This window comes from Euprymna scolopes, chromosome 45 (genome assembly GCF_053919585.1).
Source record: "Euprymna scolopes isolate OS-2025 chromosome 45, ASM5391958v1, whole genome shotgun sequence".
In the NCBI taxonomy this organism is placed as follows: domain Eukaryota; kingdom Metazoa; phylum Mollusca; class Cephalopoda; order Sepiida; family Sepiolidae; genus Euprymna; species Euprymna scolopes.
In genome coordinates, this window is record NC_136526.1 from 33,534,829 (window position 1) to 33,559,583 (window position 24,755).

At 32.3% G+C, this 24,755-nt stretch overlaps 1 long non-coding RNA gene across 1 annotated transcript; it reads right to left on the reverse strand.

The window, feature by feature from the left end:
* Positions 1-9,813: 9,813 nt before the first annotated feature.
* On the reverse strand, positions 9,814-22,217 carry LOC145269397 (uncharacterized). Its single transcript, XR_013865027.1, has 2 exons — positions 22,124-22,217; positions 9,814-14,423 (listed from the first exon to the last, which is right to left on the reverse strand). It is a non-coding gene; the product is annotated as an uncharacterized LOC145269397 (long non-coding RNA).
* Positions 22,218-24,755: the final 2,538 nt, after the last annotated feature.

Genomic DNA, 24,755 nt, shown 5'->3' on the forward strand with positions numbered 1-24,755 from the left:
AATATGTTACTCTTCTACCTACCTGGATAAGTTTTGTGTGATTTTAAAGCGTCTATTTAATTAGAAAGAAACACAAGTAGTGCCGAGTTGGTAAGTTAGAACGACAAGATGGCCGACAAGATATTCAACTGGAAAGTTTTGATAATTGCTTAAATCATGGAAACAACAAAATACTGATAGAAATTTACCCGATAAATATCACCGTGACATTTAATTAGTGGATTTCTATTAGTATTTTATTTATTTTTCGAGTTTTGAGTGATTACTGATACTTCAAAAGCAGCATGTTCTTGTCGGCCATGTTGTTATTGGTTTAATTTACCAATTCAGTTCTACTTGTTTTTGATCCGAATAAAAGTTTTAAAATATGAGGGGCGTGCAATATGTAATGCCCCTGACCCACTTCCTATAGCAGTAAAGCAACGAAACTTGGCACAGTTATTAGTCTTTTTTTACATAAGAACCATCCAGAGTTATGCATTTCTCCCATCGTTTGATGCAGCTCTAGAGACCGTTTTTGTAGAACACCACAGGTTGGTCCTCCAACCATGACAGGACTTCAGAAATCAATGCTGCATCATCTGAGAAATGCTTTCCTTTCAAAAACAACCTCATGGCTGTGAAGAGGTGAAAGTTAGAGGGTGCAAGGTCAGGAGAGTAGAGAGGGTGGGACAGGATTTCATAATCACACGCCTGTGCTTCTGATCTGGCGACATGTGAGTTGTGGACCGGAGTGTTGTCCTACAGGAGGAGGGTACCTTTGCTGATCTGGCCCCGCCTCTTGATTTTGATAGCTTCCCTTACTTTCCTCAAAAGTGAAGCATAATAGGCTCCTGTAATTGTAGTACCCTTTACCAGGAAATCTGTCATCACTACTCCGTCCTGGTCCCAGAAGACTGTGAGCATGACCTTGCCAGCGGAGGGTTGCACCCTTGCCTTCTTTGGAGGTGGTGAGTCCAAGTGCTTTCACTGTGTTGACTGGACTTTAGTCTCTGGATCATCGTGATGGACCCAGGTTTCATCCAGTGTAATCAGTCTTTTGAAAAACTTTGACTCATCTTCTTGGCACATCTCCAAATTCATCCTCGAGCACTCGACGCATTCTCGCCTCTGGTATGGTGTGAGCAACCTGGGAATCCATCTGGCAGACACCTTATGCATATGCAAATGGTCATGAATGATAGTTTCCACAGACCCTGTACTAATCTTGACATCTTGGGCTATTTGGCGAATAGTAATGCGAATGCGCCAATCTTCCAAAATGGCAGCCTCAACTTGAGGGACAGATGCCTCATCAATGGCAGAAGAGGGGCGACCAGGTCTGGGAGCTGTTTTCACAGACTTCTGGCCATGTTTGAATTCACGATATCAGCGTTTTACAAGGTTATATGGTGGGGCATTATCACCATAAATTTCTTTCATTTCATCAAAAGTCTCCTGTGGTGTGCGTCCTTTCAAATACAAAAACCGGATCATTGCTCGACAGGCTCCATTTCACACCTGACTCAGTTCAAACACCTGTAAAACAGAAACCACAATTTGTTCAGAGCTGTAATTTGCAACATAACCCGTAGAGATATAAATCATTGTACATGCAAAATTTCAGCTAGGTCAGACAACTAGAAGTGGGTCCTGGGACATTACTTATGGCACGCCCCTCGTATGTTAAAACATAAAGAATAAAACAGGTAAGTAGAACAGTAACTTGTTTCGCCTTTGATAACATTTGTTTGTTATATATTTGTTTACCATTTCGTTATATATAGTTTGTTATATATTTGTTTCGTTTTGTTGTATATACTGCAAAATTCGCATAATGTTTTTCTTTACGCAAATGTTTTCAAAGTGTTTACATGTAATCACTACTAAACTGCAGGGGGTTGGTACTAAGTTTAAAGTGTTAATCTACATTTGCAAAATTATTGTTATTAATAATATTATTAGTATCTTTTTTTTTTTCGAATCAATCCAATAATCGACCAAATCTTTATAATTATAATAAAAAATATGAATATTTTTTGATAAAGGGAAGACACAGAATAGTTTTAAAAGGCCCCTCTTCCCATGTTAAGAATGGTTTTCTGAATAGTACTATCATTTAGAAACTCATTCTTAACATTGGGAGAGGGCGTTTTTTTAATTTTATTTGTATTTTGCATATCAATCGTCGACTATTCCCAATGTTTTGTGAAAAAAATTCAAATGCTATTTTATATAATAAGAAAAAATTAATACAAATCGACTTCGTTTTAAAATACAAATAAATCTTTAGCCGTCTCACAATTTTCAATAAAAATGTTTTATCGATCGACACAAAAATGGCGGTGGATAGTGTCGTTTGGAAAACTTTTAAATTTAAAATTCTATAAAAATAGTAGAAAAATGTGGTAAAATCCATTGAAAGCGGTCGGTGATTCTATGAGGAAATAAAGCTGTGTACGCATTATAAATGTTTCTTTTCTGTGTCTTATGTTATACATTAGTGCATTAGGGGTCATTTCGAGTAAAAAGTTTATTTACTGCACTCATCTGGACAAGAGAAAATCATGATTTAAATGTGTATGTCTCGTCTAAATAACTAACGGTAATTCTCTGATATGGCCGACAAGACGGGTGATCAAAAAGTCAGATCGAGCGTACCGGAAAACGAAATGAGATCAAATGAGGTCTCATTTCGTTAGTCTCATTTCGTTTTCCGGTACGCGGTACGCTCGATCTGACTTTTTAATCACCCGTCTTGTCGGCCATATTAGATATTCATCGTTAGTTATTTAGACGAGACATACACATTTAAATCATGATTTTCTCTAGTCTAGATGAGTGCAGTAAATAAACTTTTAACTCGAAATGACCCCTAATGTACTAATCTATAACATAAGACACAGAAAAGAAACATTTATAATGCGTACACAGCTTTATTTTCTCATAGAACCACCGACCGCTTTCAATGGATTTTACCAAAAATGTTTACATTGGTCTGCTTTTCATGTGATGAAATTAAGGCTTTTATCTTTCCAGAAAAAAAAAGTTGCTAAAAAAATAATGGATTTTAATTCGTTTTTTTTTTTTTTTTTTTTTTTTTTTTAAAGAAAAAACTACTTGTTTATTTTTCCATTTTCTGCCAGTGCTTACAATGCATTAATCATTTTTTCCAACTTCCAATTTTTCATTGCTTTGGAAAAATTCGGTATTTATTTATGTTATCCATCCAACAATATTATTTAGTTAAATTAATATTTTATGAAATTGCAAAAAATGTCAACCTATAAACTCAGAACTCATCAAGGAATTGTTGTTCTTATAGTCAACTCAGAACTAGGTGCATTAAAATTTTTGTAGGAATTTTTGACACCTTTAAAACGAAACTGCAAATAAAATATTAAAAAAAAACTCGTAATTTCTATTTTAAAAGTGGGTTGTTTATTTTCTTTATGGATTATACTTCCAAAATAAACTATAAAGTTGTATAAAATGTAATAGAAATATTTTTTAAAAAATAGTAATAAAATTAATTGAATGTTACGAGTTTAATATTTTTTCAATTTTTAAACTTTAAAAATCTATCAAAATTTTTCTATTGATTCTATTTTTACGATATTTTCAGAGTCAATGTGAAATTTTATGCTCTTTCAAATAAACCGAATATAATATTTTAGACAAACGATTTTTTTTAATTCACCCCCCCCCTTTTCAAATGTCTATTAAAAAGTAAATAATTAATTTATGTACCAAAGTTTTATATATCACAAATTGGAGATAAAGGATCAATAAATAATATATTCAAATTTAAAACAAAAAAGTGTTTTTCAGAAATTTACCTGTAAAGTCCGAAGTTTAAAACCTTTTTTTTTTTTTTTAAAACACGTTGATTTTTTTTTTTTTTTTTTAATGAAACCTTGGTCCTTGTTCCTTTAACTGAAAAAAAAAAGTAGGGCTTGAATTACATTTTTCGAGGAGTTATAAGCTTGGAAAGATAGCGGGTGGAATTATTATATAGTTTTCACGAAATTTCTGACACTGCTAACTCATAACTCATCAAGGAATTATGCTGTTCCTATCGGATATTTACAAAGTTGCGAAACATATGATTATTCTTTTTAGCTTTTACATTTGTTTTGTGTCAAGAGAGTTTAACTTTTTTATTCAACACCTTTATCCATCTTTTTCATCTTGTAATCAATGTTTTTGACTCAAAATACATAGACATTTTTTTCAACAGGTTTTACAAGAATGGAAGTATATATTTTGCTGTCAACTTTTCACTCGTTCATTTACTCAGTATTTTATTTTTAAACCAATTAGTTAAAGAAAAAAATAAACAAAATAAAGTTTTAAAAACAACTAATCTTACAAGGTTCGATGCTTATTTCAACAATATATTAACTGGAGTTTCTAAAACAATCCACATCTTACTTATTTATTGCGCCAACGTTTTTATTTTTATTGCCAACGATTTATTCTAAACCAGGCTTCCACATTTTACGTTTTATTAATCAATCTTTTTTTACGCAAAATACTGTAAGAATTACTCCCACATAATATAGAACCCTTAGGCAGTCAGAAATCAACAACAAATTGAAAAGTGCACTTACCTTGGGTTCTTGAAGAATTGGTCCGTTACACAATTCCAAAATAATTATATATATATATATATATATATATATATATATATATATATATATATATATATATATATATATATATATATATATATATATTTATATACATATATATGAACAAATGATTAATAAAACATGTTAAAAGACATCTTGAAAAAGAGTTAAAAACATATTTAATTTTAAAAAAAGGAAGCACAAGATAAGTGGATAGTCCTTAATCCGCGGAGTTTCGAAGAAATACTCTCCTTCTCATCAGAGGGCAGGAATTAGCAAAATGCGGGATCGGATTTTGCATGTAAAAGTATTTAATGAAACTACAAGTAAGTCACAGATCTTACTTGGTTAAAAAAAAAAGTGAGGTAAAGGGAATTGGAGGTAAAAGAAAAATGATAAAAAGATTTCACATGAATGGATAGTCCGGTGAAGGATAAAAAATCCAAGAATGGTAAAATCCAAAACGGTCGAATTAAAAAAATTTCCAATTCAATGGGTAAGTTCCAAATGGTCCAAAATGATCCAAAAGGCAGAGTTCCTTGGAAAAAATCGCAAATGGAATGAATTCCAAATCATTAAAAGAAAAAGCACTGGAGAGAATATTTAAAACACGTCTGTCAAGGCAGGAGAACAAATAAATGGCTAAGTTTATGAAATGAAGCGTCTATTATATATAAAAAAAATGAAAGTAAATAAATTAAAAATTGAGAATTAAATACTTTCATTAAATACTTTTACATGCAAAATCCGATCCCGCATTTTGCTAATTCCTGCCCTCTGATGAGAAGGAGAGTATTTCTTCGAAACTCCGCGGATTAAGGACTATCCACTTATCTTGTGATTCCTTTTTTTAAAATTAAATATGTTTTTAACTCTTTTTCAAGATGTCTTTTAACATGTTTTATTAAGCATTTGTTCATATTATAAGCTCTATTTCCTTTTCGATTTTATTGAGCTTTTTACATCTGGCTGAGTTTATTTTACTTGTAAATATTAACTCTTTAATATTTATAATATATTTTAAGTTTACCATTTTGATTACCTTGGTAAACTTATTGTAATTTTATTTATAAATATATATATATATATATACATACATATACATATATACATATATATATATACATATGTGTGTGTGTGTGTGTGTGTTTGTGTGTGTGTGTGTGTGTGTGTGTGTGTGTGTGTGTGTGTGTGTGTGTGTGTGTGTGCTATTTAAGAATCAAGTACCGACAGTACACTATTTTTAAATATTTGGTCCTGGTTTACTTCGAATTTATCCTCAGGTAAAGGTGTCTATACAGACCAAAAGTCCTCCTCAAGTTCGCTCAGTAGGAATTCAAGTTCAAGTTTCTCGTGTTTTTGAAAATGCTGGCCTGTATATTTCAAACAAAAAGCTTTTCACCAATGTGAGTTCACATAGGAATTTTAAACTTTGATGTGAAAATATGGAATCACAAACTTTACAACGGTAAGGTTTCAAGCAGGTTTCAAGACTACCTTCCTCACTCCTCATTCCTCACTCTCTATTCCTCACTCAAGGAAAACAAGGAGCATTCTAAAAACATCCGTTTCCCGTGACTCACCCTGCACTTGTGTGTCGTCACGTGTCTCCGTTTTTATGGCGATCCTTCAGAAATCATGAGATACTTGTAAAGAATAAAAATAGAGTTTACCTTTCCCTATCTGTGTTTTCCTTAATGATCCTTTCAGGGTCAAAACTTGGTGACGAAGGATTCGAACTTTCAAAGGGAATCACCAAAACAATTTAACCAACAAGAATTTGTGAATCGACAAGAAAGCTGAATTAAAAATACCCCAGTCTCTGCAACATTTTCGAGCAGCAAACGTTCGAATTCACAAAATAAAATAAAAATAACAATAAATATAATTGGAAAAAGGACTACGAATGAAAGCTTCCACTAACATAAAAATGGAAAACAAATTGGGTAATCTCCAAAAATACCGTTAGGGCTTACAACATGGCCGCCAGAAGAGTCACGTGATCCGGTTGATCCAAAACATGAATCGCCGTATTACGAAACCGGAAAACGCAAATTTAAAGCAAATTTTGACAAACAAGCACAATAATTAAGTACAAAAACAGTTTTTCAATATCATAATAATAAATAATTATTCAGAACGGTCATTTAATTTTTTGTTGAGAAACAATCACAGTTTGTTTGTTTTTAAAAACAATGTTTACAAAATGTCTACGAACGTGCGTAGACATTTTGTAAACATTGTTTTTAAAAAATAAAAAATAATACTTCTATTATGTTTTAAACGACTGTAATAGTTTATTTTGGAAGTATATTTCATAAAGAAAATTGACAACCCACTTTAAAAACAGAAATTACGAGTTTTATATATTTTATTCGCAGTTTTTTGTTGGGGGTGTCAAAAATTCCGCCTAAAATTCTGATACACCTAGTCGACCACTTGTTTGTTCTGAATAAAATACTTTTTATAAACACTGTTTTAACTAAAAACAACCTAAGATTGTTTCTCAAAGTTTGCCTATTTTTATAACAACATTATATCAACAAAAAATTAAATACAAACAAATTGTGATTGTTTGTCAAAGTTTGCCTTCAAGGCTGCGTTTTCCATTTGCACGATTCATGTTTTGGATCAACCGGATCACGTGACTCTTCTGGCGGCCATGTTGTAAGCCCTAACGGTATTTTTGGAGATTACCACAAATGGTACTAATAATTGCACACAAAAACGGATTACAGAAAGATCAAGTTTGTTTTTTTTGCAACTAACGCGAAAAAAAGTTGGTGGATTTTTTTCGGACACCGGAAAAATTCTTAAAGTCTGACAGCAAAAGTTTTATTTAACAATAAAATCAATAAAACCGGTAAGCTCATTTTGCTCAAATTATTTTTCTTCTGAGAGAAAAAAAATAAAAACGCAAACTCTTGCAACGTACAACGGTAAATTGTGAACATCTAAAGTGACAGGAAGTAAAATTGGTAAAGCATATATGCCAGTAAAAAGTCGAGAGCTTATGTTCTAAAACAATTTTCTAAATGATTTGGATAGTTTTAAATCATGGAATTTATCAGCCAATATTATTAATCAGAAAACATGTAAATATTGTTAAATAAACTAAAACGTAACAAATACCTTCAAAATATTTTATTCATAAAAAAAAATGAATATTGGTTAAAGCATTTCGGGATAAGCAAAAACCAATTTCGATTCAGTCAACAAGGATTAACAGATCTGAAGATAGTTCGAATTTATCAGCTTCTAACATGTTAGTTTGTATAAACATAAGCAAAATAAGCAAATTAACTTGCGAAATGGAATTGAAATGTTATGGATTGACGACATCTAGTATACCATACAATGTACAAGGCGCTAAAAACGCCACTTGAACAAGAAAAAAAAATCACTTAGATTACCCTAACCCTTTTCGGCAGTGTACTTTCAAATCATTCTGTATATGCTTATGTGTAAGACTGCAAAGAAATATTGTTTGAATCATACATATGTTGTAACATGTTATATTGTAAATAATGCAGTTAATTTAAGCAAATATAATTACATTATGTGTTTGATAGAACATCTTTTATCTCATTGAAATAGTATATATGAGTATAGAAGTAGGCAGCGGAGTGTATTTTATAATGAGTTAAAAATATAGCCACACATCCTGCAAGACAATTTTTTCTACAGTAAGTCTACAGTATGTGCTTGCATGTATAGTAGCAGTATGTTCGCGTATGTTACAACATACTTTACAAGACTATGGTTTTCTCTGTTTTATTTTTTATCAATTTGTTCAAGCTACGAATTGAGCATCCTATCGAATAGCAAACATTCACATTTTTTTTTCATTTTTCTTAAACTTTTTCTTCTAGGGGGTGGGACATCCAACCAGATGTCTGACATTTACCCCTATTTTAGTGAGTCTAAGCAAGAGATCTTTTCAGGATTCTAGCCGTCCCTTTCAGTGCAATCGTTTGTATTTCACTTGCACTTGGTTCACCGGGTATGCTTGCTATGTACTTTTTAAAGTTCTTTTTCATAAGCCCAGTTGCTCCTATAATGACTGATATAATTGAAACGTCTTTTAATTTCCAATTTCGCTTCATATCATACATAAGTCCCTGATACTTTGTTATCTTTTCCTTCTCAGCTCTGCTAAGCCCTGTATCATTTGGGTACACTGACCTCTATTATGGTCGCTTATTTGTTTGCTCTGTCCCAAATCACTATATCTGGTTTAACAGCTGCGTTTTCAAGATATGTACCAGTCGCGATTATGTAGTCATAGTGAATGGTGTAGTTGTCATTCCCAACTGTTCGTTCGGGTATATGTTCCCAGGATTTTTTACTACACTGAATGTTAAGTTTCTTACATATCTTCCAGTGAAGGTGTATGCATTCGCATATGTTGCAGCATACTTTGTTTTGTTGTAAAAGAAGAACCACATTACTTTAAAAGAAAACTGATCAACAGAAATTTCAAAAAGATCGATCGCTATTAACTCAAACCTGAACAGCAACAGTCAAGAGAAAATTGACTGACTGCCAGGCTAGAGACCAAAAGCATAATTGATTTTACAAATATTTTTGGCCCTGTCGGTGGGGCATTAGAATACACCGACTGCCCCACTGCAGAGGGTAAAAGTCCCTCAATGGGAGTGCTGGATATGACCTTAAACTATATCCAGTGGTGAGACCCCAGCTTGTGGGCTTAGGGGAGTGTGGAGCCACCCTTTAATTACCATTGCTCCTAGGTCCACTCTGACCTGGAGTGGTAGTACCCGTTAGGGTCCCAACTATGGGTTATGGTTAAATAGAAACCGACTTGAAAACAACAAATATATTCTATTAAAATTTTTTTCTTCAATATCTTTGGATTCGGCATTAAATAAACCGAAAAGGGTTGATATGCCGTAAAACAAAAACAACCAACCAACCAACAAATATTTTTGTGGGGCAAAAAGTCTTGAGAGAGTTGTGAGATCTCACCCATAGACTAAAGATGAACACTTCCAAACTGTAATAATTACCTGAGAGTTAAGACTCTTGGTGTGTGTATGAGCCATTCGTAGTCAGTCATCTTGGTGGACCTTACTACAACAGTTTCTCATTGTGTATCCTGTTTTTGATTAAATATGTTTTGTATTTTCTAACTGTAATAAACAAGCGTATGATTGCAAGAAAAATCCAGACGACCGAGTAAGGTTAATAAACATATATTTTATTTCTCACCAAATTAAAGATTTAAGGCGTCGTTGTTATGATGGCCGTTCGGGCGTTGAGATAAACTCGTCAACGATCAAAGTTCTTTGGCTTCGGTTGGGTGTGGGGCGGTGATGGCAGGAATGTGTTATATTGATTTGAAGCTAATAAAATTGTGAATGTGATCTAGTCGGTGTTGTACGGTTGCATTGTTATGTGAATTATATATTGGCGTTTATATGCTTAGGAGTTGCGTTTGCTGTGATGTTCGTGTTTTGTATTTTGGTTTTGTCTTTTGCTGTGCGGCTTTCTGTGGCGGTTTTCTTTGGTGAAGTAAGGTGCCAGTTATTCTAATGATGTGTGCATCTAAAGAAATGGGATTTGGAGTTGTCATGTGTATTTATTGTGTTCATTTGCGTTGTACCGACGAACAGATTTGTCCTAGCATCGCCATTCCTGGTTTTCGGTTTATTCATGAAAATATGGAGGGATATGCGATATAACATAACGCACCTCTTTGTCAGTGTATTCTTTAGTGACACTCTCACAGTCATAACACTAATCTTTTTTTTAAAGTACAAAAACTATGAGAGCTATGCTTTTTTTATCGCCTATATATCGCATCTATCCACAGTATCTATTGGTAAGGAAATCTTTCTGAAACTTACTTTCTATTCCATTAAAATACAACTTTCCATTCCGTATATATTCACATAATCATTTAGTTTTGATTCATAGTCTTTTAAATAAAGTAGAGCTTTTCTTAATAAAACACTATTAAAATACACGTGGCCAAATATGTTACATTTTTGTACATAAAATGTTGAGAAAATTCAATAATTTCATTAAGAAACTTGAAAATTCAATAATTTCATTAAGAAACTTGAAAATTCAATAATTTCATTAAGAAACTTGAAAATTCAATAATTTCATTAAGAAACTTAATGCATCTAAAACCAAACTCCTATCCTTACATCATCAACGCTCTAATCCCATCTGTAAAAAAAAACAAAAAACTTGATTCCTTTTATTTTCTATTACTTATGTCTATTATATTCATTGCTATCTAACGTATCACACATTCGTTTGATTTTTCAAATTCCATAAAGTGCATTAGCGTGACATTTAAATCAAAATAGATTTACCTGTTTTGCTTGTATGGTGATAAAGCTTGTACAGCGCACTTGTTATCTTAGACTTAACAGGGACATTACAAGCCTATTTAAGAACACTCCAGACTCTTAAAGTACATTAACATTAAATTTAAACAAAATCAGTTCAGCCATTTTGGAACCCACACGGAACGAAATCACACACACAAAGTGCCTTTTATATACAAGTAGAGATAAAGCATATGTAATCGTTGGTAGTTTACAGATTACTATTATTTAAACAAACAAAATTTACATAATTTTACATTCTGTGATCGTACCTTCATTGTAACTTTTATTCATGACACACAGACAATAATTTATGTATAAAAATTAAACAAAACAGAATAAACCTATTAATTTGCGTCCCATATCAATAATAAATCATAATGATAAATAATAATAAATAAAATCTTAATGATAAATAATCTATATCTATATATCTATAAAAACAGAGATGTGTGTGCCACAGACGATTTCTGATTGGTTAATCCAATAATCACATCTCCTAAAAAACTATGGTTCCTACGTTCTTAAATTTACCATAAAATATTATGCCCTTATTTTTTGTCCATCTTGGAAGGGTCTATTTTTTTCCTAACTTGCCATTTACAAATTACAAAATTACGAAACTTACACCAGCCATCACAATCCAACCTCCGACACCACGTCCACCATTCTGGCGCTAGCCACACACACGTACACACAACACGAAAACAAACGCTGTCCTCCAAAGGACAAACTATTAGTACTACTACCCAGCACACGCGCACACAGGCACACATACACACGTTCACTACCGTCCTTGTGTACGTCACGTTGTTATGGCAACCAAGCCTGTTCCCGTCTATCCATTTATTTGCTTATACTTTCTTTTACTACATTTTTTATTTATTTTTTTTATTTATTAAAGGTAAGAGAGTAATTCGGGTATGCATACTAAACTAATATCAATAATATGCTTATAAGTTTACATCGAATTATTCAGTTTTCAGAGTATATCGTACAAATTGTAATTGTTACAAAGAAATATTGCGTTACATTTTTGTAACAGTAAAAACGAATTTTAGAAAAACAATAGAAAATGCATAATTGCAATGCAAAATAGTACAATTTAGATATATGATTTTAAAAGTCATATTTTTCTCTCATAAATAAAAAAAAATATTTTTTCTCATATATCCAAACATTTGTGAACGTTATATTATTATGAGGTATAAAACAAAAGTTTTACATAAACATATGTCATTTTTCTTTATTAAAACAGTTTTCAAGTTTGTATTGATTTAATATTATCAAATCTTCGATTGAGCTTTGTATGTAAGCTCAGGTATTTTTATATTATATGTGTATTAAACATGCACATCGCATTCTTTCAATGAATTGAATCCAAATATTATGAAATGGGCGATCATTTTAGGTGCCAACCGTTCCTTTAAGTACAGGCTTCAATTCACCTGTGTTAGTTCATCAACCCTAACCATTTTCGGTAGTCTACTTTCAATTCATTCTGTATATGCTTATATGTAAGACTGCGAGGTAATATTGTTTGAATCATACATGTGTTTTTTGACATAGGCGTCACCACTTATCAAGGCCGATAGGCCACTCAAGGATAGGGTTAAAGAGTGTACAGTAGTCAAAAGGACAATAAAGTAATCGATAGTAATGGAAGTTCGGTAAATTTGTCAACTTAAGTGGAACGGCTCATCAGAAACTTGTTCACGTTGGACTTGAAGACAACCATATTATAGACAGCTGGAAAGCAGGGAAACGGAAGATAATTCCACAGGCATGCAGTTCTAAGAAAGAAGCTTTGATCATAGAATTCATGTTTAGGTTTAGGCACAGATAAAGAGTGGGGGGAATTATTGATAGTGTTTTCAGCTAGTCGAGCGTTTCTTGTGAAAGTTTGGCGAAGGGGGACCATAGATTGAAGCTCAGTCGAACACTTTAACATGTTATATTCTTAATAATGCAGTTAATTTAAGCAAATATAATTACATTATGTGTTTGATAGAACATATTTTATCTCATTAAATAGTATACATAAATGTGTATACAAGTAGATGGTGGAGTATATTTTATAATGAGTTAAAAATATAGCCACACATCCTGCAAGCAATTTTTTTTACAGTATGTCTACAGTATGTGCGTGCATGTATAGTAGCAGTATGTTCGCATATGTTACAACATACGCTGTTTGTGTAGAAGAGCCACATACTTTACTGGTTTTCTCAGTTTTATTTTTTATCAGTTTGTTCAAGCTAGGAATTGAGCATCCTATCAAATACCAAATATTCACCCAGTATGCATTCGCATATGTTGCAACATACTTTGTTTTCTTTTAAAAGAAGAAGCACATACTTCACAAGAATATGGTTTCTCTCCAGTATGTGTTTGCATATGTTGTAACACATGGTGTTTCTGTGTAAAAGAAGAACCACATATTTTACAAGAATATGGTTTTTCTCCAGTATGTATTCGCTTATGTTGCAACATATTTTGTTTCGTTGTAAAAGACGAGCCACATATGTCGCAAGAATATGGTTTCTCTCCAGTATGTGTTCGCATATGTTGCAAGATATCATACTTCTGTGGAAAGGAAGAGCCACATATTTCACAAGAATATGGTTTTTCTCCAGTATGTGTTCTCATATGTCGCAAAATACTTTGTTTCGATGTAAAAGATGAGCCACATACTTCACAAGAATATGGTTTCTCTCCAGTATGTATTCGCATATGATGCAACACACTTTGTTTCGATGTAAAAGAAGAGCCACATACTTCACATGAATATGGTTTTTCTCCAGTATGTGTTCGCATGTGTCGCAACATACTTTGTTTCTGGGTAAAGGAAGAGCCACATATTTTACAAGAATGTGGCTTCTCTCCAGTATGTGTTCGCATATGAATAATCACATCATGTTTCTTTGTAAAAACTGAGCCACATACTTCACAAGAATATGAATCCCTTTTAGTCTTAAATTTGTTCATTTTAAAAGCGAAATCGTTCAGATATTTTGTTAGTTTTTTTCTATGTATTTTTATATATTTTTACTGTAAGAAACAGAATGACTGATGAATTCCACTGTTTTTTAATTTTTATGGATTTGATATTTAGTCATATGAATAAATTTCTGAGTGTATTAATTATATGATATGATATCCAAATTAACCGAATGCATTTTTGACAGGCATTCGTGTTGATGTTCAACAAAATAAAACTAATTCGACATAAAATATATATCATATTAAAAAGAAAATGTTTTTTTCAATATATCATAAAATCTGATTAGAAAAATGAGATTCATTTCAATAGTTGTTTTTTTGCAATGAAGAAAAAGTGTTTGCATATTAAAATGCATATACGAAAGACATTTTCACATTTAAGACGTCCAAGAGAATGTAGATACATTCCAATCCGATGATACTTGATTTTCTCATGAATGGTATTCTGAAAAAGTGAAATTTGTAAAGATATATTTTATACAAAAATATAATTGTATGCAAAATCGAAGCGGTTAAATATATTTTATACATCTGAAGACTTTGAACTATTTTTTAAGTTAAAAAGCAGCTTATTTTAAATTTTACTCACCCCCCTTTTTTTTAAACATAATGCGTTTTGATCGTAAAAAATATTCAGATATTTAATACGACCTGTTTTCTTATTTAAGTTTGCAATGAGAGTAGAAAAAAGATTGAAAAACAATGAGAGTTGAAGGAAGACTTAAAAGCAATTTTGTTTGAAGATGTTCTCTGCATACATAAAGCTGAAAAAGTCAGGTGAGTAGAATGTGTGGACGTCTATGGCAACAAAATGTGGCAACTTTCAAAAAAAGCTGGACTCACTGAGAAAGAGCTCAAGGCTCTGATGAAGCTAGCATTTGACAGGATTCCTGAATGAAGCTGCAACAAGCACTAAGCATCAACATCTTGACCATGGACAATTAGCTTGTGTGAGCGAGGGTGCTCACACAGCATGTGGCTGGAGATACTGTTGAAACCAGGCGGATAACTTGAGATGAGCTCAAATTTCCACCTATAGCAAATCCTCAAAGGGGCATCATCTGTTACCGATACCGTAATCAGGGTCATATGACCAAAGTGTACAGCAGGATTGCTTGAGTGAACAAGTGCAACTTAATTATACATTTTGCTGCAAATCCAGCAATTTACAACCAGGTGCAAAGACTGCAGGCTGCCCACTGTAAGCTCAAATTTACGCGAGGAGGTTTTAATCATTGGGAATATATCTGGCAGACTTTGATTATTTACTGAATTCGAGGATAATGCATCTGAATGTATCTGGTGACGTTCACTTTCTCATGGAGAATGTATCCAGGTGTGCTGTAGTCAATAAACAACGTTTTCATCAGTTTATGTCTCGCATATGCAAATCGAGTGAGGGAAGATTTGGGAAAGATTTGACTGGCCTTTAAGTCTACTCAACAGCTTCAATAATGATAACAAGTTCTTGGATTATACATTTACAGCAATTGACGTACACAATGAGGATACGGGGAAAAGATACTTCAGAATTTTTACTGGTCGTGGTGCGATGAACAATCATTTAAATATGTGGAAAACTGGTTGGTTTTCATGTTTGTGTGTGGCTCTTAGTTGCTATATTGTACATTATAACATCACACAAAGAAAGTTGGATGACATAAAGAGTATGGTGGTGAAACTTCTGGACAGTATACATCAGCACTTATTTATAGAAAACGATTGATGTGTGAAAGCAAGTGAATTTACAGGTTGGATGGTGTGATCACACTTGCAACTGAGGTTGATGTACCAGTAGTCAATGATGCGAGCTGGTTGTATGCAGCGAAAAAGATGAAGCACATTTACCTTGCATAACTGAATGCAGTGTTAAAAAGAGTTACCCTGGTATACCAGTGGCATATAAAGGTACTGCATATCAGGACAGCATGTAACCTGCATTTAACAATAGACCACAAATGACTTGACAGTGATGTTACAACTTGGCCTTTTGGCCAAGATCAAAGTGTAGTATCTGTTCCAGCAGATACTGCAAGCTATGACTAGCTATGACTAGCAAAGACCAGATGTGGGGGCAACCCCACATGCCTGACCTTTAACCAGCTCCCATTTCCCACCTCTCGGGAGCTGGTCCCCCTTTTCCCTTCCCCCTCCCTTCACTCCTCACATTAAAAATCGGCCTTGTGCCTAATTTGCTCGGTGGGGGAGCAAATAAATACCATCTGTTCCGGCAGATACTGCAGCTATGACTGGCTATGACTAGCAAAGACCGGATGTGGGGGCAACCCCACATGCCTGACAATTAACCAGCTCCCATTTCCCACCTCTCGGGAGCTGGTCCCCCTTTTTCCCTTCCCCCTCCCTTCACTCCTCACATTAAAAATCGGCCTTGTGCCTAATTTGCTCGGTGGGGGAGCAAATAAATACCATCTGTTCCGGCAGGTACTGCAAGATATGACTAGCTAGGACTAGCTATGACTAGCAAAGACCAGATGTGGGGGCAACCCCACATGCCTGACCTTTAACCAGCTCCCATTTCCCACCTCTCGGGAGCTGGTCCCCTTTTCCCCTCCCCCCCCCTTCACTCCTCACATTAAAAATTGGCCTTGTGCCTAATTTGCTCGGTGGGGGAGCAAATAAATACCATCTGTTCCGGCAGGTACTGCAAGCAAAGACCACATGTGGGGAAAGCCCCACATATAAGACTTTGGTCAATGTAGGGGCAACCCTTCATACTAATTGTCACTATCCAGCTCCCCTACTCCCCGGGGAGTTGGTCCCCATTTCCCCTTCACTCCTCACTTTAAAAATCGGCCCTGTGCCTAATTTGCTCAGTGGGGGAGCAAATAAATACCTCAAAGTGTAGTATCTGTTCTTCAGATGCTGCACTTCCATTTCTTGTTCTTTCGATGGAGGAGAAATCCTTCATGACTGAGGCAATTTTTATTTTTGTCCTTTTTCTCCACGTTAAAAAACGACCCTGGTGTCTTCCTCTGTTCCGTGGGGAAGCATAGTAAATAGGTACAACTAACCAACAAGACTACCAGTGAAATATAAAGCAAATCGCACTGATCCATCACAAGGGTAAACAGCTCCAAATAAAATGAAAGGACGCAACTGATAAACAATTGGCAGAAAAAAAACATGCGACGCATGCCAATTGATCAATCCTGCACATGTGCACTAGTGTGAGCAGGGATTTGTTTTATCCAGTATGACACTGAGGTAGAAAGAAGAACTGACATGCCAGATTACACTGAGCTTTCTCGCTGTTCAGTTGTTGAGAAGAAATGTGCAAACCAGTGTCTTCATTGGATTATCATGGAGTATATCATTTCATATTATGTCAGTGTTTAACATCCTTATGTATTTGTAAGTTCAATGCGCAGACAAAATCTACTACAAATATGCAAAAGATTATAGAAACTTTCAATAATTGTAAGAGTGAAATAGATATGGCTCAGAGAAAGCACACTGAAATGACCAGGACCCGGATCAAGTAGATAATTCAAGAAAATCAAGTAGATACTTGAAGAAAATAGGATCTCATCATTTCTGGAAAATTTATAATAATGTGATAAATAATCGACTATCAACAATTCTCTCACCATCCAAAAACCATGACGTCGCTTTTATGGCAATAAAAAATATCTCCACACCAGAGTCTCTGCCATAAAAATTAAGAAATGTTCTACTAAGCTAAAATATTCCCTTTTCAAACTCATCGACAAATGCTTAGCTGATCCTTGCTTCACCAATACCTGGACAATTTCATTTGTGCCCAACTATTCAAGAATTCTGTTGAAAAAATTGATCTGCCATATTATCGTTTTATAAGACCCCTTTCTTTCTTCACTAAAATGTTTAAATCTTTAATCAATCACGCACTATTCTACAATCCTGTAAGTGCTAAGCGACCTTTTTGATGAACAACATCTATTTTTGCAAGCCTGTTCTACTGTAAATATTTTAATATCATCTCTGAATGCATATAACATACATTGGATAATGTAAAGAAAGCTAGTTCTCGGAGAAAATATAAATAATAAAAAAGTATAAAGAAGGAAATGCCTGTTATAAAACAAAGTGAAACAAAAAAACAGCATCGTTATTTTATATTTTGTTTAATATACATACTATTGCTTCGTGCAGAGAGAGCACCCATATTTGTAAAGGTCTGACGTGTGTGTTTTTTGTAGGGTGTGTAATCCAGAATAATAAATTTTTAAGCTCTCATCCAATGAGATTAGCTAGAATTTTAGTCAGTAGAAATTATTATTTTCGAATCGGGAAGTGGAAAGATAAATGTATCTATGAGTGCATGATCCAGTTATAAAGGGTGCCAGGACAATATAGTTATAATGTGTATATATCTTCCCGGTCTTCACTGGAGGAGGTGGGCGGACTTTTGATTTAGAGGAAAAAGTGGAAACTACTTTGTCGAAAGATAGTGTAATTATGATGATGCTGTTTCTAGGATATTATGTAGGGTTTTATTATAATGACTAAATGTAAGTAAAATGTGCTAAAGTTATATTATAATATCTAAACATAAGAAATTTGTATGTGGTATATGTTTTTGCAAGCATACAGTATTTTGGTGCAGAGAGGAATTTATACACTCAAAATATTCTATAGTAGATTAACAGGCAATCTTACTGTGAATAATTATGTTTTTTAATCGATGCCATTTTTGAATAGTGAATGATTAAAAATATCTTTAAAAATCTAACATTAATATTTTTTACTACATAAGGCCAAGGATGCAGTAATCTTTTTGCACGTCCCTGATAAAACATCATAGCATTACTCGTTTCTTTTGTCAAAGCAAAAAAATAATTTCGAAACCAAGTAACTGAAAAAAATTCCGATTTAAGAGTTTATTTAATTTCTTTGTGCACATCATGTATTATAATCTATTAATATTAAATAAAAAGTTTATATCCACATAAAAATTTTGTATGGACAATGAGTTTCCTATAAAATTAATTTAGTTAAGTTTTTTAAAAAAAAAAGCTTAGTTTTAGGAATTTACCATAGATATTTCCTAGAATAGAATGGTATTTATGCACTTTTGTTACTGTGGTGAAATAATCACGCTATTATTTTTATAAACAGTCTTAATATGAGGAGGGAGGATGCTTGTAACTATTTTGTGCTTCCACCTAACAATTTAATAAAAAGAAAGATATCGTAAAGCTTGAATTTAACCTGAAATGTTTTATATCTTTTTATACCTATTAAAATTGAATTTTTTATATCTTTTTATATCTATTAAAAAATTTTTATATCTTTTTATATCTATTAAAATTGAATTTTTTATATCTTTTTATATCTATTAAAAAATTTTTTATATCTTTTTATATCTATTAAAATTGAATTTTTTATATCTTTTTATATCTATTAAAAATTTTTTTATATCTTTTTATATCTATTAAAATTGAAATTTTTATATCTTTTTATATCTATTAAAAATTTTTTTATATCTTTTTATATCTATTAAAATTGAAATTTTTATATCTTTTTATATCTATTAAAATTGAATTTTTTATATCTTTTTATATCTACTAAAAAATTTTTATATCTTTTTATATCTATTAAAATTGAAATTTTTATCTTTTTATATCTATTAAAAATTTTTTTATATCTTTTTATATCTATTAAAATTGAAATTTTTATATCTTTTTATATCTATTAAAAAATTTTTTATATCTTTTTATACCTATTAAAATTGAATTTTTTTGTATCTTTTTATATCTATTAAAAAAATTTTTATATCTTTTTATATCTATTAAAATTGAAATTTTTATATCTTTTTATATCTATTAAAATTGAAATTTTTATATCTTTTTATATCTATTAAAAATTTTTTAATATCTTTTTATATCTATTAAAATTGAAATTTTTTATATCTTTTTATACCTATTAAAATTGAATTTTTTTGTATCTTTTTATATCTATTAAAAACATTTTTTATCTTTTTATATCTATGAAAAAATAGCGCGGTAACAAAAGTGCACAAGCGCAGATAAATTTAATAAAAATAATTTTAATTTTACTATTTTCGAGCGATTATGCTATTAAAGATAAATAATAAAACAAATTCGGTCAGTTAACAGTCTCCATAGCAAACCAGAAGTTAATTGTTTTGTTGTTTGCTAAAATGTTTGGGTTTTTTTTTTTGTTTTTGTTTTTTCTGTATATCCTATCTGTGTGTCTTTTTTCATATTTCAAACTAAAGGCAATATTTTTTCCTCTCATATTTCACTTGAATAATGATTGAACAAAACACTTTAAAAATATATAATATATACCTGCACTAAGATTTTTCCCAATATCTTTAATGTTTTATAAGACCTGTTTTTCGTAAATATGCGACGCTATTTTAATTTCTCATCTTTATGTTTTAGTTATTTTTGACGTTCAAATAAAATTTCGTCCGTTTTATTCAGTGTAAAGTAAAGAATGTTTAAAGGCGATTTAAATCCTGAAGCTTCTTCTTTAACATGTAGTAAAATCACGATGAATCAATTTCATTTCACTAGTTTTTACGTGCATTTTGTTGCTATGGATGTCGAAAATTAGTGTCATACCTATTTGTATTGTAATTGTAATTCATTTTAATCTAAATACAGAAATAAATTGAGAAAACTAAAATGGAAAAAAATATAAGTAGCACGAGATGGGGAGAAGTGGATTTAAACTGAATTGTTTTGTTATTTTTAAATTTCGGTTTACGGTACATTTCAAAAACAAACAACGTATTTGTCACGTTTTCAATATCGAAATCGTTTTCCGGGCAGTCGCAATAAATAAATAAAGCTTCAAAACATATATAATTGGAATGGTGACTCATTTCTATACCAAAACCAAAGCGAAATGTAATGCTTTGGACGCGCCCCAGAAGTAACAAAGAACAGATTTACATGCAATTAAATTCGGGGTAAATGTTTCGGGTAATCTCCAAAAATACCGTTAGGGCTTACAACATGGCCGCCAGAAGAGTCAACAAAAAACTGCGAATAAAATATATAAAACTCGTAATTTCTGTTTTTAAAGTGGGTTGTCAATTTTCTTTATGAAATATACTTCCAAAATAAACTATTACAGTCGTTTAAAACATAATAGAAGTATTATTTTTTTATTTTTTAAAAACAATGTTTACAAAATGTCTACGAACGTTCGTAGACATTGTTTTTAAAAAATAAAAAAAATACTTCTATTATGTTTTAAACGACTGTAATAGTTTATTTTGGAAGTATATTTCATAAAGAAAATTGACAACCCACTTTTAAAACAGAAATTACGAGTTTTATATATTTTATTCGCAGTTTTTTGTTGACTCTTCTGGCGGCCATGTTGTAAGCCCTAACGGTATTTTTGGAGATTACCATGTTTCGTTTCGGTCCGCCTCCACAATTTTCTTTAAAATGACGACATCTAAAGGTTTTCGACTATGCTGAATACGAAAATCGCATTGAAATGTTGCAGAGATAAGTAGTTATCAAGATAGAAAAAAATGCATTATGCACGGTAATTTTGGCGGCCATTTTTTTACGCGCATGCGCGCGCGCCCTAAGCAATCAGAATTTTACACGAAGGAAAAAAAGAAAATTGTGGAGGTGGACCTAAACGAAACATTTACCAAATTCGGTACCTGTACCGTTTAATCAAGACATTAAAAAGATGAAAAAATCGAAAAAAAAAAAAAAAAAAGGTTATATTGTTCGTATCCGTTTTGGACTGAAGATCTCCGAAAATAAAATTTCACTTAATTTGATCGAGTAGTTTTTTGTTTCTTTTTACAGCGGAAAAACACGTTTTTGTGAGAGCGCGTTTAAGTCAGCCATGGTGGAATTTATTGAACACGCCACGGGGAGATAACTCCAGTTAAAGCGCCGACACCCCCTCCCCATCTTTAATAAAAGCTTTTCTTCCTAAAATTCGAACCTTTTGCTCGGTACAAATTGTTTTTTCGCTGTAAAAAAAGAAAAAAAAACAAAAAAACTTGAAGTGAATTTTTTTTTAATTCCATAACAGATACGTACAATATAACCTTTTTTCTTCTTTTTTCTTTTTTTTTTTTTTTTCGATATTTTCATTTTTTAATGCCTTGATTAAACCTTAAATTCAAGTAATACTTACTTTTTGTTTTGGCAATCATCTTTAAAAAATAAACAATTATAAGAGTTGGTTATTAAAACCAGACGAGTTTGAAGAGTAGAAGTCAACATTTGACGATGGTGACCGGAAGAGCAAGTTCGCAGAAAATTAAAATACTTATTTTCATTTTTTTATTTTTATGGTTTCAAGTTTGTTTGTTTGTTTATATTTATTTATTTTTCTTATTACGTCTGGTGGTAAATTTAAAATAACGATTTTAACAATATAATATACCACAGTTTTTAATGTGAAAAATTCTAATCTAACCTTAAAAAATTAACCTTAACATTAAAAAATGCATTTTAATACTTTCTACATTTGGAAAATTTTTCTTAATATTTCAGCTGTTTTCGTTATTGTTATGCATTGTGTTGTCACAGACTTTGTCTTGATTTTAATCTTTATTATTATTATTATTATTATTATTATTATTATTATTATTATTATTATTATTATTGTTATTATTATTATTGTTATTATTGTTGTTATTATTATTATTACTATTGTTGTTATTGTTATTATTGTTATTATTATTGTTATTATTATTACTATTGTTATTATTATTGTTATTATTGTTGTTATTGTTATTATTGTTATTATTATTGTTATTATTATTGTTACTATTGTTATTATTATTATTGTTATTATTGTTGTTATTATTATTATTATTGTTATTATTATTATTGTTATTGTTATTATTGTTATTATTATTATTATTGTTGTTGTTGTTGTTATTATTATTGTTATTATTGTTGTTATTGTTATTATTGTTATTATTATTGTTATTATTATTATTATTATTATTACTATTGTTATTATTGTTGTTATTGTTGTTGTTGTTGTTATTATTGTTATTATTGTTATTTTTATTATTGTTATTATTGTTATTGTTATTATTATTATTATTGTTGTTGTTATTGTTATTATTATTATTATTATTATTGTTGTTATTGTTATTATTATTATTATTATTATTATTATTATTATTGTTGTTGTTGTCGTTGTTGGCTCACCTGGAGCTTTCACACGAGTCAGCAAACGATCTGATTGGAGATCTGTGGTGTTCTCTGGAAGCTGAGGGACAATAAGTCTCCCCAGACGTCCAGCTCTCTCCTCCTCCTTCGATAGCATTTGCAAATAAATTTACATCATCGCAACAGCCGCTTACCATTGATTTCTCACTGGCAGTGGGCATTGGTTTATACTGGAATTTGAATGGCACTAAGCCTCCCCAAGATCCCAGTTCTCTTCGCACTAGTCCTGCGGAGGTCTGGCCAGTGCTCCCTCCCTGGTTTTTCCATCCTCCTTGACCCTTCTCGGCTCTTTGTTATCACTTTTGGGGGGGGGGATGAACGGTGGAGAAACAATGGAGAGATGCATGATGGGGGTGTGTAGAACATGTAGATCTGCAGCTCCGGTGTTCTTCATTCCCTGTAACGCTTCTTCGTTATATTGTCTTGTGTTATTCTCCGCATTCAAGGGTTTTCCTTAATATTTCAGCCGTTTTCATTATCGTTAGGCGTTGTATTTTTGCAGCTATTCCTCTGATTCCAATTTCTGCCATTCTTTTTTCCAGGTTTTTGGGATAGTTCCTAGTGCTCCTACTATTATCGGTACTATTTTGATTTTCTTCATCATCCAAATCCCTTTTAACTCTCTGGCTAGTTCTGTGTATTGGCTTCGTTTCTCTTTTTCTTTCATACTCACCCTGTGGTCAGCTGGGACAGCAAAGTCTACGATTTGACAGGATTTCTCCTTCTTGTTAATTATTACGACATCTGGTCTTCTTGCTTGGATGGGGTTGTCCGTCTGTATGTCCATGTCCCATAGGATTTTGTGGTTCTCGTTTTCGAGTTCTGTTGCGGGTTTATGCTTGTACCATTTATCTGTATGCTCAAAATGCAGCCGTTTGAACAATTCCCAGTGCACTGCCCTCCCCACTTGGTCATGCCTGTTTTTGTATTCCTTTTGGGCCAGTTTGCTGCATTCACTAACTATATGGTTTATCGTTTCGTCTCTTTGTCCACAGAGTCTGCATTTGCTGTTTTCTTGTGTTTTATCGATCCTTGCTTTGATATGGTTTGTTATCTTGTGCTGCAGTTATTAGGGATTTAGTTTTTCGGTTTATATGTCCTTTTCGCATCCATGTCCATGTGTTTTCGTTATTCTCATCTTTTGTCATTCTTATGAATCTTCCATGGAGTTGTTTCTCTTCCCATTCCTCTTTTCTCGGTTTGTCATTTGTCTCTCTTCTGTTTTGTTGGTTTTCTCCATATCTCTTGCTGCCATAATTATCCTTTCAGTGTTTTGCATTATGTATTTTTCTAGTTCTTTTTTTGTGTCCTTCACACAGTCTTCTATAGAGATCAGTCCTCTCCCGCCGTCTTTCCTTTTCATGTAGAGTCTTTCAATATAATCCTTTGGGTGTAGTGCATTATGCATGGTCATGAGTTTCCTGGTTTTCTGGTCGAGCTGTCTCAGTTCTTCTTTTGATCATCCTATACACGATCCAGAGTATCTCACTAGTGACACTGCCCATGTATTTATACCTTTTATTAGGTTTCTGCTATATAATTTAGTTTCCAGGAGTTTTCTTGTTCTCCTGAGGTATTCC